Genomic DNA, 24,223 nt, shown 5'->3' with positions numbered 1-24,223 from the left:
TCTTTCAGCAGAAATAGGTGTAGGCAATGAAGAGTCTGACTCTTCTGCAACCCAAGGCTATGATTCTGCTACCTTTGCAAACATTGAAAGTGAAGGCACTGATACTTTGCATCCTGAAGGGCATTCCTATCATTTTGAGGACCTAGATACTGGTAACCACAATGGAATCCACATTTCTTCTTTTGATAGCTCTGTGCTTACTGATATAAATCAGATGTTGGATGAAGCTCTTAAGGTTGCCAGTTCACGTAGCTCTCCTGGGTTGCCAAGCAGCATCTATGAAGCCTCTGTAGGGCCCTATGGTGTATTTAATCTACCTATTGCCCCACTAGACTCTCCTTCCCATGACACAGGAAGCGAGCCCACCACCCTGGCTTCCGCAACGACATGTGGTGTCGCGGACATGACCATCAAATTGTTTGGTGGAAGGCTGACAGACCTCAGAGTGCAAGGTAAGGGTTCTTTCTTTAACCTGGCTATGTAATTCTGGAAGCAGTCTGTTTATCCAATCTTACTGTAGCTACTACCCCTTCCACAGCAGCCTTCATACCTATTGAAGTAAGCAAGATTGCACAGAGGTGCAGGTACAAGGTGCTGGAGAAAAATGGAGTTGTCATCTTTAGAACTGCTTTCAAAGGTTGCAATGTGAAGGCTCTGGTAAGTCTTCTAGATTCATAACTTTCCAAAAAGTCTGGTGCTACTCTGCCATCACACATGAGGTTGTTGGCCTCGTACAGTGTGAATGACAAGGCCAATGCCACAGCACTGCTGTTCCATGTATACAACTAACTTTTTAATCTAGTCTGTCCTTTTTGTCAACTTTAAAATTGACTCAATTGGACTTTATTGAGCGTCTCTGCAATCCTACAGTTACTGGCTAAAACATTCCCGTTCAACCTGACTTCTCCTTCCTACCTTTGCTTTTAGGGTGGGCAATATGTCTTGACCCTGATGTGGAGAAACAAATATGTGAATATGTCCTGCCCAATTCCCCCACCTGATAGACCTATTACAATCTGTGGTGAGAGAAGCATGACCATCAAACTCCCAGCAGGACCAATAGAAGCACTTCGTGTACAAAGTGAGTTCATTCTGCCTGCACTAAATGACATCCTACTCTGGAATGTGGGGGTGTATTTGCTTCACCATATACCTTGTTGCAACTCCTGATATGTATTTGAAACTTGCATGTATGCTACAGCCCCCCCCCCCCCCCCCCCCCCCCCCCCAAGTAAATGTCCTTTACAAGGACTATAACCCTTGTCAAATATTTGATCTGAACAAGTATTGATGATGTGATCAGCCTTGGGTGCACCTCAGTGGTGGCAAATATTGGGATCTGTGGGTGAGTTAATGAAATTCATGCATTTTTTGTAAATCCAAGACAACCTTTGTAGTTGGTTTCCTTTCAATGTTTGGGGGGGTGGGGTGTAGCCAGTTGAGGAAAGCTGTCTATTTGATGGAGGGAAAGCTCACAATTATTTTCCAATTGTAGATAAATTCAACAAATGGGTATCCATTTACGAAGTTGCTGTTCAATGCAAATATCAACTGTTGAGTGATTCAGAGGGAAGGATCACTTTCACTACTTCATACAATGGATGTCACGTGAGGAGAGTGGTACGTGTATCCTGCTTTCCACCAGTATAGGAAACATTGTGCTCTGTAAACTGCCTGCATTGTAACCTGTGAAGAATTAACCAATACAGCATTTTGCCTGTGCCAATAGAGAATTATGCATTACATAGGAGTGTACTTTCCTATCAATATTAAAACTGTTGAACAATTTGGCAGTTCATTTCTATCCTATGAAACTAGGATAGCCTCCCTACACGTAGGAACACGATACTGTGAAGATTTTAAAACTCCAGTGACAAGCCAGGGCTTTTCTTTATTTCCCCCCCCCCCCAACCTAGATGGATCGTTATTTCTATAACATCTCCTATCAGATTGCTCCAGGGACGCTAAAACAGGCACTCATGTCTTGCAAGACAGATATTAATGTTCCAGTCCCACCTGAAGAGTCTTTGCCGTCTGTGTTTTGTGCCAAGTCTGGCATGATGATCAAATTGCCAAAGGGACATCTTAACGCAGTCAACGTGAGAGGCGAGTTGTCTTTTCCTGTGAATTCTGATTGTGTTAATTGACCCCCTCACTCATTTTTTACTGTAGAAATTGAAGCTGTGAACGATTCCCATGTTAAATTGCGGTTTCTTGGCTTGCTGGAGTAGTACAAACGGGTGTCTTGTATGATGAGCGCATTTAGAAAAACTTGCTGGGGACGGAATTCTCATGGAATGGCTTGTCTTCTGCAGATGGATTTGGCAAGGCAATACCTGTTGGTAGTATTACCAAGAAATGTAATTATCAACTCTTTCAAATGAAGACTGGAGACATCATCCTGATTGCTTCCTTCCGAAGCTGTCAGATTGCATTTGTGGTAAGAATATGGAGTCATTTCGCCCACCCCTTAAGACCGTGATTTGTTAAATGCTGCAACGTGCTTTCAGCAAACTGCTTCAGTACGAGGAATACTGAAATACGTCCATGGTATTTCTTTTAAGGATGGGTGCTTTGCCTTGAGTATCCAATTCCAGCATGGTGATGGTGTAATGGGAGAGGTCTCTGCACTTTGTCATGCTGGTGGGCGGCCAAAACCAACTTCCCAACCTGAGACTCCTCCAACTGAAGTAACTTCCAGTGTTCTGTCTACAGTGCATCCTGTAGATGTGTCTGCTACCATCTGCAACAAGGATGGCATGACTGTAGTTTTACCCAATGGCCCTTGGTGGGGCATTGGAGTGACAGGTGAGTGGCTTTATTGTATTTCCACCCCTCTGGGAGAAACATCCTGTGAATTGGTTTGAATGGTGGCACCTGATCAGCTGGCACATTTGATTAAGCAATGCATGATCAATGTGTCATGCCTGTATTCCCTTTTAGTCTTGGCTAAAGCTGCAATGGAATTCCAGAGACTTGTACTTGATGGAATGTGTACTTTCTATTGCAGATCTTTCTGGCAAAGAGGTCATTGTGACTAGTGAGGTAGTGGAACGATGCCATTACAATCTGTCTCTGCATCTGGAGAAAATAATCTTTACAACGACCTACACTGGCTGTTTTGTTGAGCAAGTGGCAAGTGCATTTCAAGTGACACTAGAACACTTTGGTTACCTGGGGGCTAGCTTGATATGTAGTCGTTTTAATATGGTTGACCTTCAGCAAACCTGTAAAGTTAACATTTTTCACCTGTCGACATGAATGGGAGTTTACTGTGCATTCTGTTTTGTATCTCCTTGCATGGCAGTGTTACTTGAGGAATATAAGCTTAAAGTTCACTTTTGCTCCTACTAGGGAGGCAAGTATGTCCTGACTGTCCTGTACAGGACAGCTACTTGGAATCGAGGCTCTGTGCGGATGGAATGCCCAACCAGTGCTGGAAGCCCTACAGAATTGCCGCCTCTTGCAGCCACTGTGGGGAAACCCATTCCTGTCTGCAGGTCCTCTAACATGACTGTGGTGCTGCCTGGAGGATCTCTGGATAAAGTCTTGGTAATAGGTGTGTTAGAAAAGAGATTTGGAAACCGCAACATTTTTGCAGTGGGGTACTTAACCTAGCAACTATCCAGGACTAGTCCTATCCTGGATGTAAACTCATGGCTACATTTGTGTTGCAGATGAACGCAACAGGCCAGTTAAAGTCATTGATGCTCCCAAGTCCTGCAATTACAGCTTGGTGGCGGGAAGAGGAAATATCCTCTTCACTGCTCCCTACAGCACCTGTGATGTCAAGATCCTGGTAACTCCTGTGTTCATGTACTCCAAGCTATATAGTCAAGGACTCTCTTAGTTGAAACTAACTTGAACATCTTGTTTCGGGCCTATTGGTGTAACTATGGAATGCTTAATAAAGGAATTTGAAAGAATGTTTGCCTTCAGCCAGTGTCCTAAGACTAAACAAAATATCCTCAATGACACTGCTTTGCTTCTGGCATGAAATCTTTGCTTTTTGTAGCATCATAGCAACTAGACACTGGAGGATAGTGGTGACTGTACCTTGCCCCCTCCCCTCTTTTTTTCATGAAATGGGTGTGAAAGTTGGTATTAACATTTAGCTTGAGTATCAGTTTCTGGGGATGTGTGTTAATCTGCATGTCCCTTCTGCGTTTTTGATTCTGGAAGTTCTTTGTGTGTTTTGCCTGTTCTATACATCAACTTTTCCTAACTGATGGCTCTAACATTGCATCTTCCTTACTACTCTCTCCCTTTTCTGCCCCCCCCCCCACCCCTTGTGAAATATTTCCAGTATCAACTTGGCTTGGTGGCATTTGTGCAGGCTTGACTACTTGGCCAATGTCTTATCCTTCTCACCCTGTACATCTAGAATGGAAGCTATGTCCTGACCATTATCTATACAACTTATTCTGGAGAATTTGCGTCGGTGCAGATGGAATGCCCTACCACTGGAGGACCAACCAAACCCCCTCCCTCTACAAAACTCATTCCTCCCTCTCCTGTCTGCGGAGCTTCCAGCATGATGGTGGAGCTGCCTGAGGGACCTCTGGAACAAGTCAGGATAATGAGTGAGGATATTGAATTCTCAAAACAAAATGTAAACATAATTTATATGGTAATCCTCATGGAAACATGTCTACTTTGTAGATCAATCTAATGGGCTGTGGGTAGCTGTGAAGGATGTCCCCAAGAACTGCAACTACACGCTGATGAAGGAAAGGGGAAGAAGCATATTCGTAACCTCCTACAAGGCCTGTCATGTCAGGATACTGGTAATGACTAACACTAATTGGGGCAGCACAATAGAGGCATTTGGATTATGGAGGCCTTAATGGTCAACTTTTCCTAATAAGCATCCCTATCTGCTGTGAACATTAACTTCAGAAGTTATGATTAGCAGTTTGATACAATGTCAAATTGAGCCTTGTATTGTGAACTGTGTATAATCCATGGTCAGCACTGTATTGCAATGGCTAATGCAACAAATGGAAGCTAAGCAGACTAAATGAAATGATTAGTTGAATCTACTTGCTAGGTAGTTGGCTTGGTGTTTTCTGTTCAGGGAGGGGGACAGGAGAAATCAAGTGCAATAGAATTGGACGGTTTCGGTGTGAGCCATTTGAATTGGACAAAACCCACTTTGGTCGTCCAGTGTAGTTCATGTAAACCAATGATTCTGGTGTGGCAAGTATTTTGCACTCTTACTTGGAGACTTATTTTTTTAAATGGCGTTGAACACTACTTTTAAGCTGTATGGCTTGTGGCCTTTGGTTCTACTTGCATCTGTTACATGCTCAGGAAGTGCATATTGGACAGTTGTATGTGAACACCTGCCCAGTTTTGTGGGCTTGCAATTACTAGTGCTAACTTGGCAAAAACTGACTGCTTGGTTTCTTGGTGCTAATCAGTTAGTCCCTCAGTTTTATCCCCCCACTTCTTGAAGCTATGCTGTTATGCATTGGTCCCTGTATCTAATGAGAAAGGGTGTTCAAAAAATGGTTTTGTAAGTAGTAGTCACCCAAAAGCCTGCTTCTGTGTAAGGCTAGAGTAAGAGGCTCAAGTGTTGCTGCTTTTTTTTTTTTTTTTTTTTGCCCTGGCCCTTATACAGTGGAAAATGGCATCAGTAAGCCTATCCTAGCAACGTGTGTTGCATGCTTGGTCCCTTGTATAGTGCTGGATTTCGTTTTTGGGGGGATAACCTTTTACCTTGGAGGTATTTCTTGTCTTGATACTTGTATGGACAACTTGTGGAATCCTATGCTGATCTATGCAAGTTCATTTTGATAGAAATGGCCCCAACGTCAGCTTTCTCTTTATAGCCACAATTTGTCCTAACAATACTCTTGCATCCGCTGGGGATATTGGAGTTTGGAAATGAATGCCAGTGGTGCTGGCGAGCCAAAAAACCAGAAGGCATTACAGGGACAAAAAACCTACTCCTTTCCACTGAAGCTGCTAACATGAGGCTTTTTGAGGAACCTCAAAAGCAACTTGGTCTGTCCTTTTTCACTGCAGTAACACTTTACCAAGGTGTGCTGCCAATATGTAATGAACCATGCCAGAATATTGCAACTGCATGTGTGGTGAACATTTTCATGGTTCTTTACACGGTCTGTAATGGAGACATGGCAGGGGCCCATGTATTAACTATAATCCCAAATGGCCATAATATGGCTGGCCTTTTGGCTCTACTAGAACTGGCTATAGTAATTCCATGCATTTCTCTGTTAGGCTCAGTGTGTCCTGTAGAACATTTGACTTCAACTAAATCAAAGTTGAGACGTGTCCATGATTTGTTTACCTTCCCAGAATAAAAACTATGTCTTGACTGTAATCTACACAACTGCATCTGGGATAAGAGGTGTGGTGCAAATGCGTTGCCCAGCCAGGGCTGTAGAGCCAACAACCCATACTACTAGGAAGCCAGTGACTACTGGGAAACCTACAAAACCAACTCTCCCTCCTACTGCTGTCTGCAAAGCTTCCAGCATGACTGTGGAACTGCCTTCTGGGTCACTTCAAATTCTGCTATTGAGTGAGTTTGACATCCATCCCAATGTTTTAAGCTGAACGGATCAATCTGTGGGTGGTTCATGTAAATATCCTCCTTTTTTTTTTTTTTGTAGACCCATCCAACAAATGGGTAGATATCAATGATGCTCCCAGTTACTGCAACTACAACTTGGTGCAGGGAATAGCAGGAAGGAACTTCTTTACAACCCCCTACAGGGCTTGTGCTGTCCAGATACAGGTAGGAATTGTACGTTGTATGGTTCCCCACTATTTAAAGTCTTGGGACTTCCAGTCAACTAGTTCTGTCCCTTCACTTGCAGGATGGAAACTACGTCTTGACCTTGCTCTATATAACCACTGCTGGTAAGCGAGAGTATGTGCACATGAGATGTCCAACAAACACCACTACTAGGAAACCAAAGACTACTACAACCAGTGCTGGGGAACCAACCAAGACTTCTACTTCCACCACTAGGCAGCCAACCAAGGCCCCTAAAACTGTGTTCTGCACCGCCTCCAGTATGGTGGTGGAGCTGTCCATGGAACCTCTAAAACGTGTCAAGCTTCTAGGTGAGCAAAGCTTTTGTGAGTTTGCAGGGGCGTAATGGCTGACACTAGGCGTCTTCTAGCAATGTTTCCTTTTTTTCTTTGTAGATAAATCCAACAAATGGGTCTCTGTCATTGATGCTCCGGAGTACTGCAACTACACCTTGTCTCAGCAAAGGGGAAGGAACTTCTTCATAGCCCCCTACACTGCTTGTGATGTCAGGATACTGGTAAGTTTTTTGTTTTCTTTGGAAAGAAAGTGAACCCTATGATTTGATTTCTTCTGTCGCTCTCTCTCTCAATAGACTGGTGTGGGCTTCTAACATGGCTTCCTTTGAAGTCTAGGCAATGATGGTATGCTTGGCCCAACTTGCTTTGCTTCCCTCTTGTCCTTTTTCAAGTTTGTAGTAGTGACTAAGTGGTTCTCTCCCTGAGTGAGGCAGTGGCTTTTATATGAAGAGAACTAGATTACAAGCAACTGCAGATACAAGTTGTACATTCAAATGTGCAGCCAGTTGGATGGAAGTTGTGCTTGGTTATGTGGCTGTGTCGCTGAGCAGTTGGATTAACTTCTTGGGCTTTGTCCAGAAGTCTGGATGCTTCAAGTAGACAGTTTGGGAGCTGTGTGACCTGCACTTTGACATGCTGGCTGGGGTTGACCCCCCTGAGCGTGTAAGCTGATGTACTGAAAGCGCACAATAAAGTTTGCTGAAATAAACCCTGCTTTTATTTGCTCTTGCTCAAATAGACTGCCTTAACTTCTAGCAGTCTATCCTAGCAGCCAAGCAGTCCTGCTGTGCAATACAGCAGCTGTAAAATTTAAACCGTGTCTGCTTTTGGCTGCAAGTCAAAACGGCTAAACCTAACCAGCCACCTTGTCTCCCAGGTAATTGTAGCAGGAAGTGTGTAGTTCTAAATGGATATGCTTATCTGGTCAGCACTACTGTTGCTGTAGGCCTTGCTATGCTTTGCATCATTCAGGTGTCTTGTTTTTGCTGCAACCCTTTAGGCTGTGAACCACTGCTAATGCTTAAATTCTAACGTTATAAAATCGGCTATCCAGCATCTTGTGATTTAAATTTTGAAGGCATTGGAATCTGGGTTTGTGGCATAAATTGGCAGGTACTTGTGAGCTCTTAAGATGGATGGGTAGAAATTGGTTAACCACCCTTCTACCCATGTTCCACAGTAGCAACGGGTACATGCATGCAGGTTGTGATGAGTAAAAGGCATTTACTTGCCTGAAACCAAGGCCAGCCCAAATTAATTGTTGCAATTCAGGTGCTGCAGTCAGGTTTGCTCCGTTGACATGCGTACTGTATATCCAACAGTATTTGAATTGATCTGTAGTAAATACGTGTTTCCAGGCTGGCAGCAGACCTTGATTGTAATGTCCAGAACAGAAAATGAGGCGTGTATTTTGCAGGAAGCTTTCTTGCACGTTGTCAGCAGGGGATATTGGGGAAATTTTATACAAACGAGTGGAGATTCTATTTTGTTTGTTAAATCCTGGTAACTATGAATGTTTGGTATTTATCAACTGTAACCCCTAGGTCTAGTATATTTATTCTTTGTTCTAGAATAACAACCATGTCTTGAAGATATGGTATTTGACAACTAGTGGCGAAAAAGGGCATGTGGTGATGACATGCCCCACCAGTGCTGGAGAACCAACAAAAGCTCCTGTAACTACCACGACGACGAGGCCCCCTACTACCTCCTCCACGACGATGACGAGGAGGCCCCCTACTACCTCCTCCACGATGACGAGGCCCACTGTGGTCTGCAGAGCCTTGGGTATGGTGGTGGAGCTGTCAAAGGAACATCTGGTACTAGTAGAGCTTCTAGGTGAGTTGGGTTCTTTCTGTGCATGTGATGTAACTTGATAAGGGCATGAGGGGAATTTTATGCCAACTTTTTTCTCCTTTAGCTGAATCCAACAAGTGGGTAGCTGTCATTGATGCTCCAGAGAATTGCAACTACACCTTGATTCAGAGCAGAGAAAGGAACCTCTTCAAAACCCCCTACACGGCGTGTGATGTCAGGATTCTGGTAATCCCATTTTTATTTAAACAGACTGCTTTTGTGTCATTTTCTATCCACATTTGAACAAATGGCAAAGGCTGGGGAGTGGTGATAATTAAACCAGTGCTCTTGCTGGATAGGGCCAGGGTTTACCTTGATTTTTTTTTTTGCAGTTCTTGGATTTCTTAATGTTGCATTTTAGTGTTGCTGCAGGGACCCAAATTGGGTATTGGCTTATAACTGGGTGGCCTGTCCAACTCGGATCAGGATCAGACACTTGGCACTTTCCTTTGTTTTTACAGTACAAGCCTTTATTTTCTAGTAATAAGCATGGATTCACAATGGTCAGTCCTTCATTTTTTCATTTTGCTTCTAAAGAGCGGTTCATGCCCACATTAATAGCCTTATTTAAACAATTTAGTACAATTTAACATGTATAATTCTAGTTGCATGTATAAAGCCTTTGTGTTTTTTATACTGTGCACACAGTATTAACAGTGCATAATAGTACCTAATTTTATTTTCTTGACCCTAATTTACAGTTAGTGTTATGCAATATACTCTTTATACAAAACCACAGCTAAGCTACACATGGAATTAAAATAACACATTCATACTGCACCAATAAACACCACCCCAGAGTTCCGGAACTTTGTAAACGCTCATTGTCAACATCATGCCCCAGTGAGGGTGCGCCCTCATCTGGCTGGTTCCAGAGTCTGCTCTGATTTTTTTAGTGATTTTACTTTCTTGCCCTAAACTCTGAAACAGTTTAATGCACAGCTTGAATTCTCTTCTAGAATGAGAACTACTTCTTGGCCTTGCGCTATACAACAATTAATGGTACAGTAAGGTATGTGCAGATGAACTGTCCAGCTAGTGCAGGAGAACCAACGAGGAGGCCCACTACCACCTCAACGAGGAGGCCCACTACCACCTCAACGAGGAGGCCCACTACCACCTCAACGAGGAGGCCCACTACCACCTCAACGAGGAGGCCCACTACCACCTCAACGAGGAGGCCCACTACCACTACCACCTCAACGAGGAGGCCCACTACCACCACCTCAACGAGGAGGCCCACTCCACAACGAGGAACGAGGAGGCCCCTCCACCTCAACGAGGAGGCCCACTACCGAGGACGCCCCTCCACCTCAACGAGGAGGCCCACTACCACCTCCACAGGACGAGGAGGCCCACTACCACCTCAACGAGAGCCTGTCCAACTCGGATCAGGATCAGACACTTGGCACTTTCCTTTGTTTTTACAGTACTTGGATGGTTCCTTCATTTTTTCAACTAACATGTATAATGCATGTTTGTAGGCCCACTACCTCCACCTCACCACCTCCAACGAGGAGGCCCACTACCACCTACCACCTCAACGAGGAGGCCCACTACCACCTCCACCTCAACGAGGAGGCCCACTACCACCTCCACCTCAACGAGGAGGCCTCCACCTCAACGAGGAGGCCCACTACCACCTCCACCTCAACGAGGAGGCCCACTACCACCTCCACCTCAACGAGGAGGCCCACTACCACCTCCACCTCAACGAGGAGGCCCACTACCACCTCCACCTCAACGAGGAGGCCCACTACCACCTCCACCTCAACGAGGAGGCCCACTGTGGTCTGTACCGCCTTGGGTATGGTGGTGGAGCTGTCCAAGGAACATCTGGTACTGGTAGAGCTTCTAGGTGAGGTTGGGTTCTTTCTGTGCATGTGATGTAACTTGATAAGGGCATGAGGGGAATTTTATGCCAACCTCTCCTTTTTTAGCTGAATCCAACCAGTGGGTAGCTGTCATTGATGCTCCAGAGAATTGCAACTACACCTTGATTCAGAGCAGAGAAAGGAACCTCTTCAAAACCCCCTACACTGCATGTGATGTCAAGATTCTGGTAATTCATTTTTTTCTTTGGCAAAATAGACTACTTTTATTTTCAATCCAGATTTGAACAAACTGCAAAGGCTGGTGTGGGGAAGAGTGGCAAGAGAATTAAACTAGTGCTCTTGCCAGATAGGGCCAGGGTTTGCCCTGATCACAGGTCTTGGATTTAATGTTGTGTTTAGTTATCCTGAGATCTAGTGTTTCTGCAGATCCCCCAAATTGGGGATTAGCTGGTTCTAGGTTCTGCTTCTGATTTTACTTGCTCAAACCCTTTTAATGCACATCTTGAATTGTCTTCTAGAATGAGAACTACTTCTTGGCCTTGCGCTATACAACAGTTAATGGGTTAATAAGATATGTGCAGATGAAATGTCCAACTAGTGCAGGAGAACCAACAAAAGCACCTGCAACTACAAACACAACCACAAAATCAACAAGGACCCCTCCAGCACCAGATGTGGTGTGTGACTCCTCTGTCATGATGGTGGAGCTGCCCATGGAACCTCTGGACCTAGTGGAGCTTCTAGGCAAGTTGGGTTTTTGCTAGACGCATGTAAATTTGGTCATGGCACAGTAAGGGAATCTTATGGTAACTTTGTCTTGTAGATTATTCCAACAAATGGGTAGTAGTCAACAAAGCTCCTGTGTACTGCAACTACACCTTGCTGCAGGGAAGTGGAAGGACCCTTTTCATAACCCCCTACAAAGCCTGTGATGTCCGGATACTGGTAATCCTGGGGAGGGAGGTGTGGCTGTTTTAAACTTGAAACCAACGTGGACACTAGTAGATTTAAACCAGGTGTACAATGATTCTGTAGTTGGAGAATCAGCTTTACCTGCTGGATCTTTATTGCCCCTGTCAGACTAGGCTTGTGTGGACTAATTTCAAACAGTGTTTGGCCTCTTGGCTTAAGGTTCTGTCTAAAGGTAGCTGAAGTTTGGAGATCTGGCGCACAGGCAGATCGGTAACTGGCATTCTTGACCTCTTTCTCTTGTGTTCTAGAATGGGAACTACATCTTAACAATCCGCTATACAATGTCTGGGCAACAAGGGTATGTTCAGATGAAATGCCCAACCAGTGCTGCAGAGCCCACAAAACCCCCTCCCTCTACACCCACTACTGGAAAACCAACAATACCCACTGTCTGCAAAGCCTCCACCATGACAATATCGCTGCCTGAAGGACCGATTGAACAAGTAGCTGTGATAGGTAAATTGTGCCTTTTTCCCAGATCACTTCCCACCCAAATTGCTTGGCAATAACCCTGGCAACTTAATCTCATGGCAACCTTGCAGATAAATCCAACACTCTGGTAACTGTCCAAGATGATGGTAGAAAGTGTGGCTACAGCTTGGTGCATGGGAGAGGCAAGAACATCTTCACAACCCCTTACACAGCCTGTGATGTCAAGATGCTGGTAAGTGTTAAGCTTTCTGTACTGTTCCTTTTTAAAATTCCTATGCATGTAAATACCCTCCCTTAATTCTCTTCCAGAATGGGAATTATGTCCTGACTCTAGTATATGTAACCCTTACTGGGAAAAGGGCACCAGTGCAGATGAAATGTGCAGCTTTACCAACTGGATCGCTGCTCCCTCCCTTTGGGGTTTCTGTCCTCTGCAGTGATACTTGCATGACAGTGGAGCTTCCTGGGGGACTGCTACAAGATATCCACTTAATGGGTGAGTTGGCTTGGTACACAGCAACGTGGGTGCCGTGAAACAAAGCAAGCTCTAAATGTGGCATCTGTTGTAGATGAATCCAACAACTTGGTAGCGGTTAACAGTGCTCCCAAGACTTGTGGCTATAGTGTGGTGAGGAGAAATGGCAAGAACATCCTGACCGCTCCTTACAAGGCCTGTCATGTCAAGATCCTGGTAAGCTGAGGGCAATTGCAGCTGTGATCTCCATTTGTATTGCAAGTGATCAAAATCCTGTCAAGAATGATCAACTCTCTTTCCACTTCTAGAACAACTTCTATATCCTGAGAGTCGTTTACACAGCTCTTACTGGGGAGCGAGGAGATATACAGGCCAAGTGTCCTGTTCCTGGTCTAGTACCACGTGAGGGTAAGTGTTTGTTCACTAGGCACTTTTTCATAATGCAGGAGTGCTTTAGTCTTGTATTATAGATGATAACCTAAACTACAGGGTCTTCCCTATACAACAAACATTGAAGTTTACTGTTTTGCAGGGTGCAAGATACCAAGATATCAGCAGGTTGCTTGCGGTCCACCTAATGCTGATCCACAACTGTGTGTGGCCAATGGATGCTGTGTGGATGCAACAACTTCCCAGTGTTACTATCCTCTGGATGGTATGGCTTGGTTTTACACTTTGATCATATATAAATATTAACACTGCTCGTCTAATGAGCACTCCAGATTGAACAGTTTGCAAAGAAATAGAGATTACGTATTGAGAGGGAGAAGCCTTTTTTCTAACAGCACTGAATTCCAGCCTTTCTGTACAGGACAATGGCCCTTCAACTAAACAGACTTTCATAAGTGGAAGATTTCCTGCAAGTTGCATTAATGTAGTTCTTGGCTTTCTCTTTCAGCATGCACAGCAGATGGGCATTTTGTATTTGCAGTATATCGCACCTCAACCAAGCCAGAGATTGATCCAGGCAGTCTGGTAATTGCAGGAAACCAATCCTGTGCCCCTGTAATCTGCACTCCAGACTTTGCGATCTTCAAATTCCCAGTGACTGGCTGTGGGACACATGTCTTTGTAAGTGCACTCTCCTGGGTACTGCAAAGATAGTACTTGGACTTTTTAGGCATTGCAGTCCTTATTTAGAGCCATATGCTTAAGGGGGGATGGTAGGGTGCTAATCTACTGGAATACCACTGGTTTTGGGGTGGCCCTGTTGATTTACAATCCTCCTGTCTGCTTCAGTGTTCTCATCCAAGGGTTTTTTCCTCTCTGCAGACTGTGGCAAAGACTACAATTTATCTTGCTGAAGTTGATGGCTTGGTTCAGTGGAACCAGCAGATGTATGGACAAATTACCAGAGACCACCCTTATCGGTAATGGCTTTTACACAAGCTGGGAACAGGCAGCCAGCCAGTTAATCCTCTTGCTGAAAAGAAGCCTATTTTGCTGGTTGTAATGGGTGGGTGGGGGACCCCATGATTTGGAGTAAAAGCCCTCATGGCTTTATTACTGAATGGAGCATCTGTGGCAACTGGTTAACTAAATTGATTCTTTGTCCCGTCTCCCCTCCGCACTGCAGTTTCCAGGTGGAATGTCGCTATTCTCAAGGAAATGTGGCCAGCACTGGTTACTTGGTGGTGAACCCACCGCCTCCGTCAGCAGCCTTGGCTTTTGGCTCTCTTGGGGTTAGGTTAAGGATTGCCACAGGTAATGGAATTAAAATGCAGGCTATCAAATTTCCATTTTAAACTGGCTGTAGTGTACTTGAAGGTAATGTCTATTTGGTTTTGTGGAGATGTAGCCCTATGTTAAGCACTGTATCCCAGAAGGACTGCTACATTTGACTGGCTGGAGTGTCTGCTTTATTCCAAACTACTTGTCTCTTGCAGACGCCAGCTACGCCAACTTCTACCCACAGTCCCATCTGCCCCTGAGCTTCTTGCTTGGAAGCAAGGTGTATCTGGAAGTGCAGCTTGTAAACCCTCCTAACCCCAATGTAGTTCTGCTGGTCCACTACTGCATTGCCTATCCCCAGTCCTCTCAAGCTGCCTGGGTGATCCTCTATGAAGGGTGAGGTATCCTTCCTTACTGACTGTTAAATATCCTGGTGTCTCCATTTGTCTGTACAAAGCAGCATGCCAGGGCTTTGTCCAGCTGTTACTGCTAGATGTGACCAAATGGCTCACCTTATATTCTTAAACCTACCCTCAACAGCTACAGCACCACCTACTTTTGAGCTGTTTTGATAGGAGTTGACTTTAGCAACCAGTTAGATGACTGGCTCAGACTATATCCAATATTACCTGAAATCACTGCAAGCTATTTATGCTGTTGCAGCTGCTAGAAGCATTACAATGTGGCTGCTATGCACGTCACTCGTAGTTGGCAGCTGTCTGGACTCCCTTCTGCATTTCTCCCCCACAGTTGCCCAAACATGCTGGATTATAGCAGTGCTGCTGGCCTCAATGTCAAATACAATAACGTGCCTGTATCCAAGCACACTCGACGCTTTGAAATACGACTCTTCCAGTTCCTGGACTACAAAACCAAGCCTCATTTGGATGAGGAGGTGAGTTGTGTGGCTTTTTTGTGGTCCAGTTGTATATTCAAGATTGCCTCTGCCTAGACAAATGTGGCATTTCAAAGGCAAATGCTGTTCTAACTATTTACTTTCTCTTAGATCTATTTCATGTGTTCAACTGAAGTGTGCTCCCCAGAACACCGTGTTTGTAATGAAGGATGCTTTGATGGGAGAGGTATGTTCCTGGAAGACTATTTGGACTTCTAAGGATGTTGGTCCTTTCTAAAGCGTGGCCTTTCTTTTTTTTTAATAGGTCAAGCCTTCAATTATTGCAGCATGAAGTCTGCTATCTTTATTTTATTTGACACTTCCCCTGAAATATTTGAATTACTCCCCCATTATCTAATATTGGTACCACAAAGTATTGGTTAGTTATTCCAGATGACTCTCTCCTTCCACAGAGATGCCTATTCCAGTAGATCTTAGTGTGGGAGGGCACTGTGCAGAAAAGCCCTGTCCTGGGAAATCCAGTGTAGCCAAGCGATCTGCTTATGGTCATACTGGCTTCATCAGTGAAGGAACCTTCCTTTTGGATGAGACTGTCTCCTAATGAACAGGTAAGTAATTGAGATGGTGGTGTATTGAAGCAGTACTATTTTTTTTCAAGATGGTGCTTTTTGGGCCAAAGTATCTAGGTCTGTGTGAAGTGCACTGATTAGTGCTTGACCTGAAGCTTCATTGTCAAGTACCAAAATATTCTGCCACTTTTTTGCATCTTTCTTTCAGAAGCACTGGATGCATGTCCATGGACTCCTGGGGCTGCTTGGTTTGCTGATCCTGGTATCTGGCTCTTCCTCAAAAGGGTTGTTTTGCAAATTATCAGGTCCCAAAAAAGCAGTCTTACTTGAATAAAACTATTTCTTGTTACTTCTGTCTTGTGGCTTCTTTCCCTTCCCCCCCCCCCCCCTTATGAAATTTAATTCCTGCACCAGGTATTGAGGGGGGGGGGTTGCATGTTAAGCAGAGTCAGATTAGAGAAACTGACTTGTATAGAACATGTCAAAAGAAACTGGAGTAATTGTGCCTACAATTCCCTGAGTCTTTGGTGCTACTTCTGGTTTGTCCCTGCTGCTAGACGGGGCTTTGTACTTGAGCAGATGGAATTTCATTTAGCTAATGACTTTTTAGATTTGTCAAATTCCTGAAGAGTTCAACACACTTTATATGAAAGATTGAGCAAGAACACTGGTTCTTGCTCAATCATTTGGTCTTCTAGTTTTGTGTAGTTATCCTTGTCTATCTCATTCTGCTCTGAATGGCTGGGGGTTGCAGTTGGTCTTAGTGGTCCGTTTAGTACTGTCTCACTTGGAATGCTCATTTGTTGCAATGACTGTCAATCAAGACCTGCACCTACTGCACTTTCCTTTGCCAGCTGGAGTACCTGTCATTCAACATGCTTACCTTGAGATTTAGCAGGTTAAGGTGTGCATACCTTTTTGCTTTAGGTATACAGTGAGTTACTAATTTTGAAAATGGGACGTGAAACTTGGACACTTGTGCACAATACCCTGGCTGCTGGGCTGCCTAGTCCTGCCACAGACTTCAGCCAGTCTGCAAGTTCTGTTCGGCTTTGTTCTGTGCATATTTCTAGTCGTAAATGTGTGATCTTTTATCTTGACAAGGTATAGCTCTGCTCTGACAATTATTTCAATTGGAGTATTGGTAATATATTTATAATATTGGAGGGGTTTGATTCTGATTGATTAAAATCAGCGAGGTGATTGTGTGGGCACATGCAGCTGGAATACATGTGGAACTAGAGGGTGTTGTGGCTGTTTGTTCCATATGAATTCAAAATGACATGATCCCTGTTTTTTCTGGCAACTTCATATACTGAGTTGTTTCTGGAAATATTGGTGTTCTTCCTGTAAGGTATCAAAACAATGGTGGCATACATCAATGTGGTGCATTCCTCGGGTGTCGCAAGCCTGCTTGGAAAGGGGCTTTCAACCATCACTTCCCACATGCAGCCATCAGTGGAATGCTGTGTAGAATGAAGTTTCCACCTAGAACACTGCAGCTTTTTCTGGTTTATCCTGTTCTGAATGAGAGCTGCATGGCTCTAACCATTTGGTCCATTTTGTTGTCTTTGTTTAGGCTTAGTTATATTAATAAACTGTATTAGCTAGCTCTGTCTGACTCTCAGATTTAGCTCTGTGCTTGAGCAATAATGTGCAACACAGAATTTAATACCTGCCTGACCTGTGTCTTAAGCTACAAATGTGTTTGTATTTAATATTTCTACAGTCTTCCATATACAAATTGAGTCTAACATGTATACAGATGTTACAGCAATTAAGTGATGGGTGGCTTTTCTGATTTTGTAATTAACATTCCCTATCTAGTGGGTTTAAACATGAAGGAAATTAAATGGAAACGGTTTACTACAAGTTTGTACTGTAGCACCCCCAGCAGAAATTTACAATAACTGCTGTACATACTGTAGTGTCTGGTGACTTTGAAAACTTCCCTATCAAAATGAGTCTGCGTGAAACCTAAGCCCACAGTGATGGGTTATTTCTCAGGTCATCCTGGTTTATTCTCCAACACGTGAGCCCTGGTGGGGCATTAAGGCAAACTGTATATTCATTTATTGCTACTCCAAAACCACCTATTCAGAACTGTTTTCTCTGTCACAATTGAATATTGAGCAACATGAAGTGTTAAATATAAAAAAAAAAAACCAAGGCCCTATAGTCATGCTGGGCTGGAGCTCCAACTGCTTTTGTGTGGGTGTGTAAACGTGATGCTTTTTGTGCTTGTTAACTGAACACACACAAAAATATTTAAATGCAGCATTATAGAACTTTTTTAAAAAACGCCCATGCTATGGCTCTCCTGGTGTTTCTCTTGTCTTGTGTGCTTTCTCATTCTCCATTCCACACTCATACCTCCTTGGTTCATGAATACCTGTGAAACCACTAAATAAAAAAATAATAAAAAATACTGTTACTCATTTTATATATATTTTTTGGCTTTGTTCTCATCTCTGCTCCAACTACTTCTCATGTCCACGATTGGAGCCAGACATCTATGCACCCCATGCCAGTGGTGGGGAGGCAACTAGGTGTGTTTGGTGCTGCAACAGGTATCCATCTAGCTCCCTCCTTGGTGGTAGAAAAGCTCTTTGTACTCTAGCAGCAGCTCCTACACATGGTCCTGCAGTTCCTGGGTAAGCCACTTGATTGCTGCCAGACAGAGGTCACTGCTGCATAAGTTACATCCTCCTGCTGGTTGATAATAGGACTAGCTTGATCTGGGTTGCTGGAGGTTCACTGGTAGGTTGGGGATGCACTTTTTTCTCCTGCTCTGTGGGGGGTGGAGACCTCTGCTGGGCCCAGGGGAGGGCCGATCAGACAATGATCTCTGTGCATGGGGGTGGGGCTCTCATTCCTGGGACTATTGTGTTGCTGGGGTCCCATTTCTGGTGGCTTGCGATTTGAAGGGGCCCAGGTTCCTACTAGCCTGTCCTGGGAGGGTGGCTGGTTCCATCAGGTGGGCCATGGTCAGAGCCATGCCCCGTTGGAAATGCAAAGTCCTGGTTCTGAGATCCAATTGGCTGTCAGTGTATTTGAGAAACTCCAAACCCAGGATGCAAGGGTCTTGTACTGTTGCTGCCTAGATGGGGTGGTGGATTGCTAGGGTTAGTTTTCTCTTCATGGGTCCAAGCTCCCCTGTGACCGTGCGGACCTGGAGAGATGTGGGATCCAGTCAAATCCATGCCGGAATCGCATCAGGATGCATCAGTGTCACGGTCGACCAAGGCTGTTCATGCGACCCCCCCCCCCAATATATATTTGGACCGGGACATATCTGTGCCCGGTAGCTCACCCAGGTAGTCTGAGGTGGGAGAGGTTCAGGAGAGCAAGCTGCACATCACCTCTTAGTGCAGCACTCAGCCAGGGGACCTTCTCACTGTCGACCCGGCCATGCAGCATTGTGAGCAAGGCCTCCCAGCTGCTCCTCACGCAATACTGTTGTCTTCATGTCACCAGACTGTGCCTCCATTCCGGTCTACCCACAGCCTCTTCACCTTTCCCTGGCTCTTCTATCCTCCTGCAATTGGCACAGGGCCTATCTCTGGGCTTAACTATAGGTCACATCATAAAACAGCTTGACAGCACCCTATAGTCCTGACATTGTTCCAGAGTAATTAAACAGAGACAAAGCCAAATTACAGAAACACATCAAACAAATGGAACAGATAGTTGGTCCTGCTGTAGTGCAAATCCTTGGGTCATTACAATATATTTAATGTAAGTGTGTTATATATGGACTAATATCTAATCCACCTTTTGGATTTGGCAGGTGGAAGTGGATCCGGGATAGAGAGTACTGCTTTTCACACACCCCCCTCGGACTCATTACAACAATTTAATGCAGCTCTGCTTGGGAGGCCAGGTAAATGACTCCTTGCTAATTTACCTGGATGACAACAACTCTTCTAGTTTCAATACCCACCTTCATCTAGAACTGGTTTTCCAGAAGTTGTGGCAACACTGGTTGAAGCTGCAACCGAAGAAGCGTAAGCTGTTCCAATATGAGATTCGGTATCTGAGGCACCGCGTGAGCCAAGCTGGTGTGTCGGCAGACCCTGACAAACTTTCTTTTCAAACTGGCCTCTGTCGACTACTGTCTGCCATGTACGTTCATTTCTGCGCCTTGTGGCTTCTTGGAGGTTTGTACCCACATTTTCAAAGATTGCTATCCTGCTACGTGCCCTTCTGAATGGGACTGCCGCGTTGGGGAGGGAAACAGTAGCTGTGGACTGGACCCTGCAGTGCTAAGCTGCCTTTGAGAAACTGAAGACTGCCTTGGTGAGTGTCCAGATATTTTTTAGCTTAGGCTGACTTTACACTGCCTTTTTGGATTTATACAGATGCCAGCTTGGGGGCAGTATGGGAGCAAGTAATCACCTACGCCAGCCGGAGTCTTCACATAGCCAAGCAGAGTGATCATAATTATACTTCTTTTAAGTTAGAACTGCTAAAATGGGCCGTAACCGAGAAATACCTAAGGTTTGGGGGGGGGGGGGGGGGTTGATTTTACTGTGTTCATTAACAACAATCCCCTAGTCCACCTGGATACAGCTCGGTTGGGTGTGACCGAACAGCGGTGGGTGGCACAACTGGTTAATTTTAAGTTTGATTTCAAGTATAGACCAGGTATAAATCAGAATGCAGATGTTATTTCAGGGTTATCTGGAGAGTGGAAGCTCAGGTTGCCCTAGTGCAGATGGAGCCCCTAGAAGAGGAGATCCTAGACTGCTCCTGGAGAGAGTGGCAGGACCAGGCCATTTGATTGGTTTGGACTTAGTGTATGCAGAGGATTCTGCCTGAAACCTCTCTGGAGCGATGCACTACCCGAGGCCTGAAGACTCCTTCATGAGTGGAGTAAGTTGCATATTGAGGCGGTCATGCTGGTGCGGAAGGAGATGGAAACAGGAAATGGAGGTGAGGACTCGAATCGTGGTCCCAAGAAACCAGGGTTGCAAAGTGTGGGAAAGATACCACGCAACCTGTGGCCAGTGCGAAGATTTTGTCTTTTCTAAAGACTGATTTTACCGGTACGAGCACCGGCACCAAGAGATGTATGGCTGAATGCCCCTGGAGCATCTGCAGTAAGTCACCACCAGAGATGAGAGCACCCCTTATTTGCATCGTAACATCCTATCCTATGGAAATCATTGCTATTGACTATTTGTCCTTGTATCGCTCTGGAGGTACTTGCCCTTACAAACTTGGTCATGGTGGATCTGTTTTTCCAGGTTTGCTTGGAATGTACCCACAAGAGATCAGACAGCTCAGACTACAGTAACTGCCCTATGGACAACCGTAATCCAGCTGTTTGGTTGCCCAGAATGTATCCATTCTGATCAGGGTGCAGCATTAGTCAGTTGGTCCAGGGTCTAAGCAAGCTTTACGGGTTCTGAAAGTCGTACCTATGCTTACAATAACGCGTACATGAGTGCTGGACTGACTCCCTTTTATTAAATGTTGGAATGGGTCTATGGAGTGGTGGAAGAATTCACAGAAGCAACAGACAGGGATGAGGATTGGTATGATTTCCGGGCCAAAGACTCTCCATTGTGGCCAGGCGAACTGGTCCTGGTGAACTCCAGGCGACAGAGAAGGGGTAAGTGGCATCTTGTTTTGGACCCTTACCCCTTTGTGGTTATTGTGCCCCTAGGCCCAGGAAGCCTAGTATATAGGATACTGTTGGAGCACCTGGCTGTCACTGAGAAGACCATCCATCAAGTTAATCTCAAGACCTGCTCCTGGACCACGACTCCGCAAGAACCCCCACAAAGAGACCTTGAGACTCGAACCAGAACAGCTGGCACCAGGAGGAACTTTAATTATGAACCCATCTTTTATGCCTATACAGTTGCCTGTGCTTGTGCCCCCCAAGCACATGAGATACTGGGAGATTTAGAATCAGTGGGGGATTTTGGAGATATGCCCACATTGGAGGGAGATCCAGAGCCTGAGATCCAACCTGTAGAGCAGGTGAGGAGGTCCCAGAGAGCCAATAGCAGAGTAGCTCCTATTCGCTATAGGGATTAGCTGCCAATCCTTACGACAATTGACAAAGCAGGGGGAAATGTCACAGGTGACACACTTGTTTATTTTGTTTCACTGTCTAGTGTTTTGTTTTTTTGTTTTTCTATATTGCTTCGTGTGTTTCCTGCATGAGTGAATCTGCTGCACCGAAACCCTCTGAGCACAGAGCAAGACTGGTGATTGGGCAAGTGGTTAGAAAAGGGAGTATAGAAGAGGAGGATTCAGGAGGGTTTGAAGTAATACTAACTGGAGCTTTTGACCACAGATTGCTTTGGACATCAGGACTTTACTGGAGCTCGGGTACTGTAGCCAATTTGGATTTAGTTTTAGTTTGTTTTTTGTATCAGCACTGTTGCTTTTTATCTCCATTTTTCACTTATATTGGCTACGGTACCTCACTAATTTTGAACCACACCTAATGTTGGCTCTGTTCTGTATAGCTATCAGTAAGAAGACTCATGACTACAGTATTTTGGTTTTAATGCAGGGTATTTATTAAATTCTGCTATCCCTTGGCTTACATTAAGCTTGTGCCAGGGTGAGCCTGTATACTTTTTTCTAGTTATTGCTCCATCATTCTTTTTTTTCTTTCACTTGCACTGGAGTCAGGAGGGTTGGCCTGAGGGGAATGCCTCCTGGAAGGCGAGGAAGAGAGGCAGTGATACAATTTAATTCCTTAAGCACAGGCTGTTCGGGCCCGGAGGAGGCCAGTTTGGGAGTGATGGCCGAATCCTGTGAAGGTCATCAAGGGGAGTACAGTTTCTTTTTGTTCTTTTGAAAGTCTGTTTCTGGTTAGTTAGCTATAGAAGAGATTTACAAACTAATCCTTGCCCTCCATTGAGTTTTTCCGTGTGCATTGTTTCAAGGCACTGCTGTGGCAGCCGACACTGGAAGTACTGACCGGTTACAGTATCCAAGGGTGCAGCGGCAATGCAGTCTTGTCTAGGCTATGAGAGAGGTGGAGACATGCAGGGGTCAAAGGGGAAATAAATAGCTGGGCTGCACTAGAGCGATTGTGATTTACTTACCTGTACTCCTTGTCCCTGAAAGCCGGTCTGTGTCCTTTCCCAGGTTTCCTGGCATTTTCCCCCACCAGGTTTGACGGTGTCTCCAGGAGACATTGCCTGATTGCGTTTTAATTGGTTATAACATGCCTGAAACCTTCTAAAAACAGGCAGTTCTTCCAAATTCTCCAATCACCTAGGAACAATCCAAGAGCCAGTGGCTTCAGAATAGAGGTGTGCTTGGGCCCAAAATTAAAACCTGATCCTGAGCCTGACGCCTTTTAAAATATTTGCATACCCCACCATCTCCACAAACATATTCCAAACATACACTATTGAAATTAAGCACCTTCTGTGTAGAGCGGTGGTACTCTGCTCTGGCCCTCGAGATCCATTCCAGTCCTGGGCTTTTTTTCCAACCAGGTCCAAAATTAGTTAATTGCTTCAATTACATTAAAACCTGCTTGGATTAAAAACCTGGACTGGATTGGAGCTCGAGGGCTAGAGTTGAGTACCACTTCTGTAGTATTCCTGATTTCCAGTTAAAATGTAAATAAAAAAAATTACCCTTTAATCATCTTACTTACTTCCCTTCCTAGTAATCCAACACTGCATGATTTAAAAGACAACAAGCTTCTTCAAAACTTTGTTCAAATAGCCACACAAGATGCTCTTACAAATTTTCATCCTCATTTTCAAAAGCCTATATCATATCAAACTGGCAAATTAAAGTTCAACAACAGATTACACCACGATTATGGCTTTTAAAACAGCTGCAAGGCGAATACATCCCTTTTCAGTGTGCTGCTGCAGAGATAAATTTCCCATGTTTTTGCTGTCCATATTTCAGTAGTATATAGCAAGATTTGTATTGCGCAAAGCCACATGTCGTAGTTTTGCCAGAAAGTGGATTTAGCCGTACCCTTTCCAGCAACGGAATGTTCCACTGCTACACATTATTTATCCTATATATATATATATATATATATATATATATATATATCATATATATATATATATAAACAGATGTATAAACTCATTCCATCAGCCTAGATCAGTGGTACACAAACTTTAAATGCTGCCCTTCGTGCACATTTTTCAGTTCACTGACTTGAACGCTAGAAGTCCTTGTCAATTACATCAGTGCTTCACTCACGTGAGACAGGCAAAAAAGGAAGTAGGACGTGAGTTTTAGGAAGCACTTGCACACAGAAGAGAAAATAAATACTGACTTAAAAATAAAAACGCCACAAACCACACCCTAACAACACACTGACATGACTTGACCAAAGCCCAAACTATAACATACAAACTACATCCAACCTGAACCTGACATTTATTGTCGGGCCCCATTGGACTCAGATCAGGGTGCAAGGCTCTTCAGAATACTTATTGATTGTGATACATACGGAAGCCTTTTGTAG

General features: G+C 44.5%; 1 long non-coding RNA gene across 1 annotated transcript; it reads left to right on the top strand.

Moving 5' to 3' along the window:
- Positions 1-15,329: 15,329 nt before the first annotated feature.
- On the top strand, positions 15,330-16,041 carry LOC121321129. The gene is made up of 3 exons (XR_005950915.1): positions 15,330-15,407; positions 15,634-15,789; positions 15,959-16,041. It is a non-coding gene; the product is annotated as an uncharacterized LOC121321129 (long non-coding RNA).
- The last annotated feature ends 8,182 nt before the right edge of the window (positions 16,042-24,223 follow it).

This window comes from Polyodon spathula, chromosome 9 (assembly GCF_017654505.1).
Source record: "Polyodon spathula isolate WHYD16114869_AA chromosome 9, ASM1765450v1, whole genome shotgun sequence".
In the NCBI taxonomy this organism is placed as follows: Eukaryota; Metazoa; Chordata; class Actinopteri; order Acipenseriformes; family Polyodontidae; genus Polyodon; species Polyodon spathula.
Note: the sequence above shows the minus strand (reverse complement) of the source record. Positions and strands in the feature narration are given on the sequence as shown.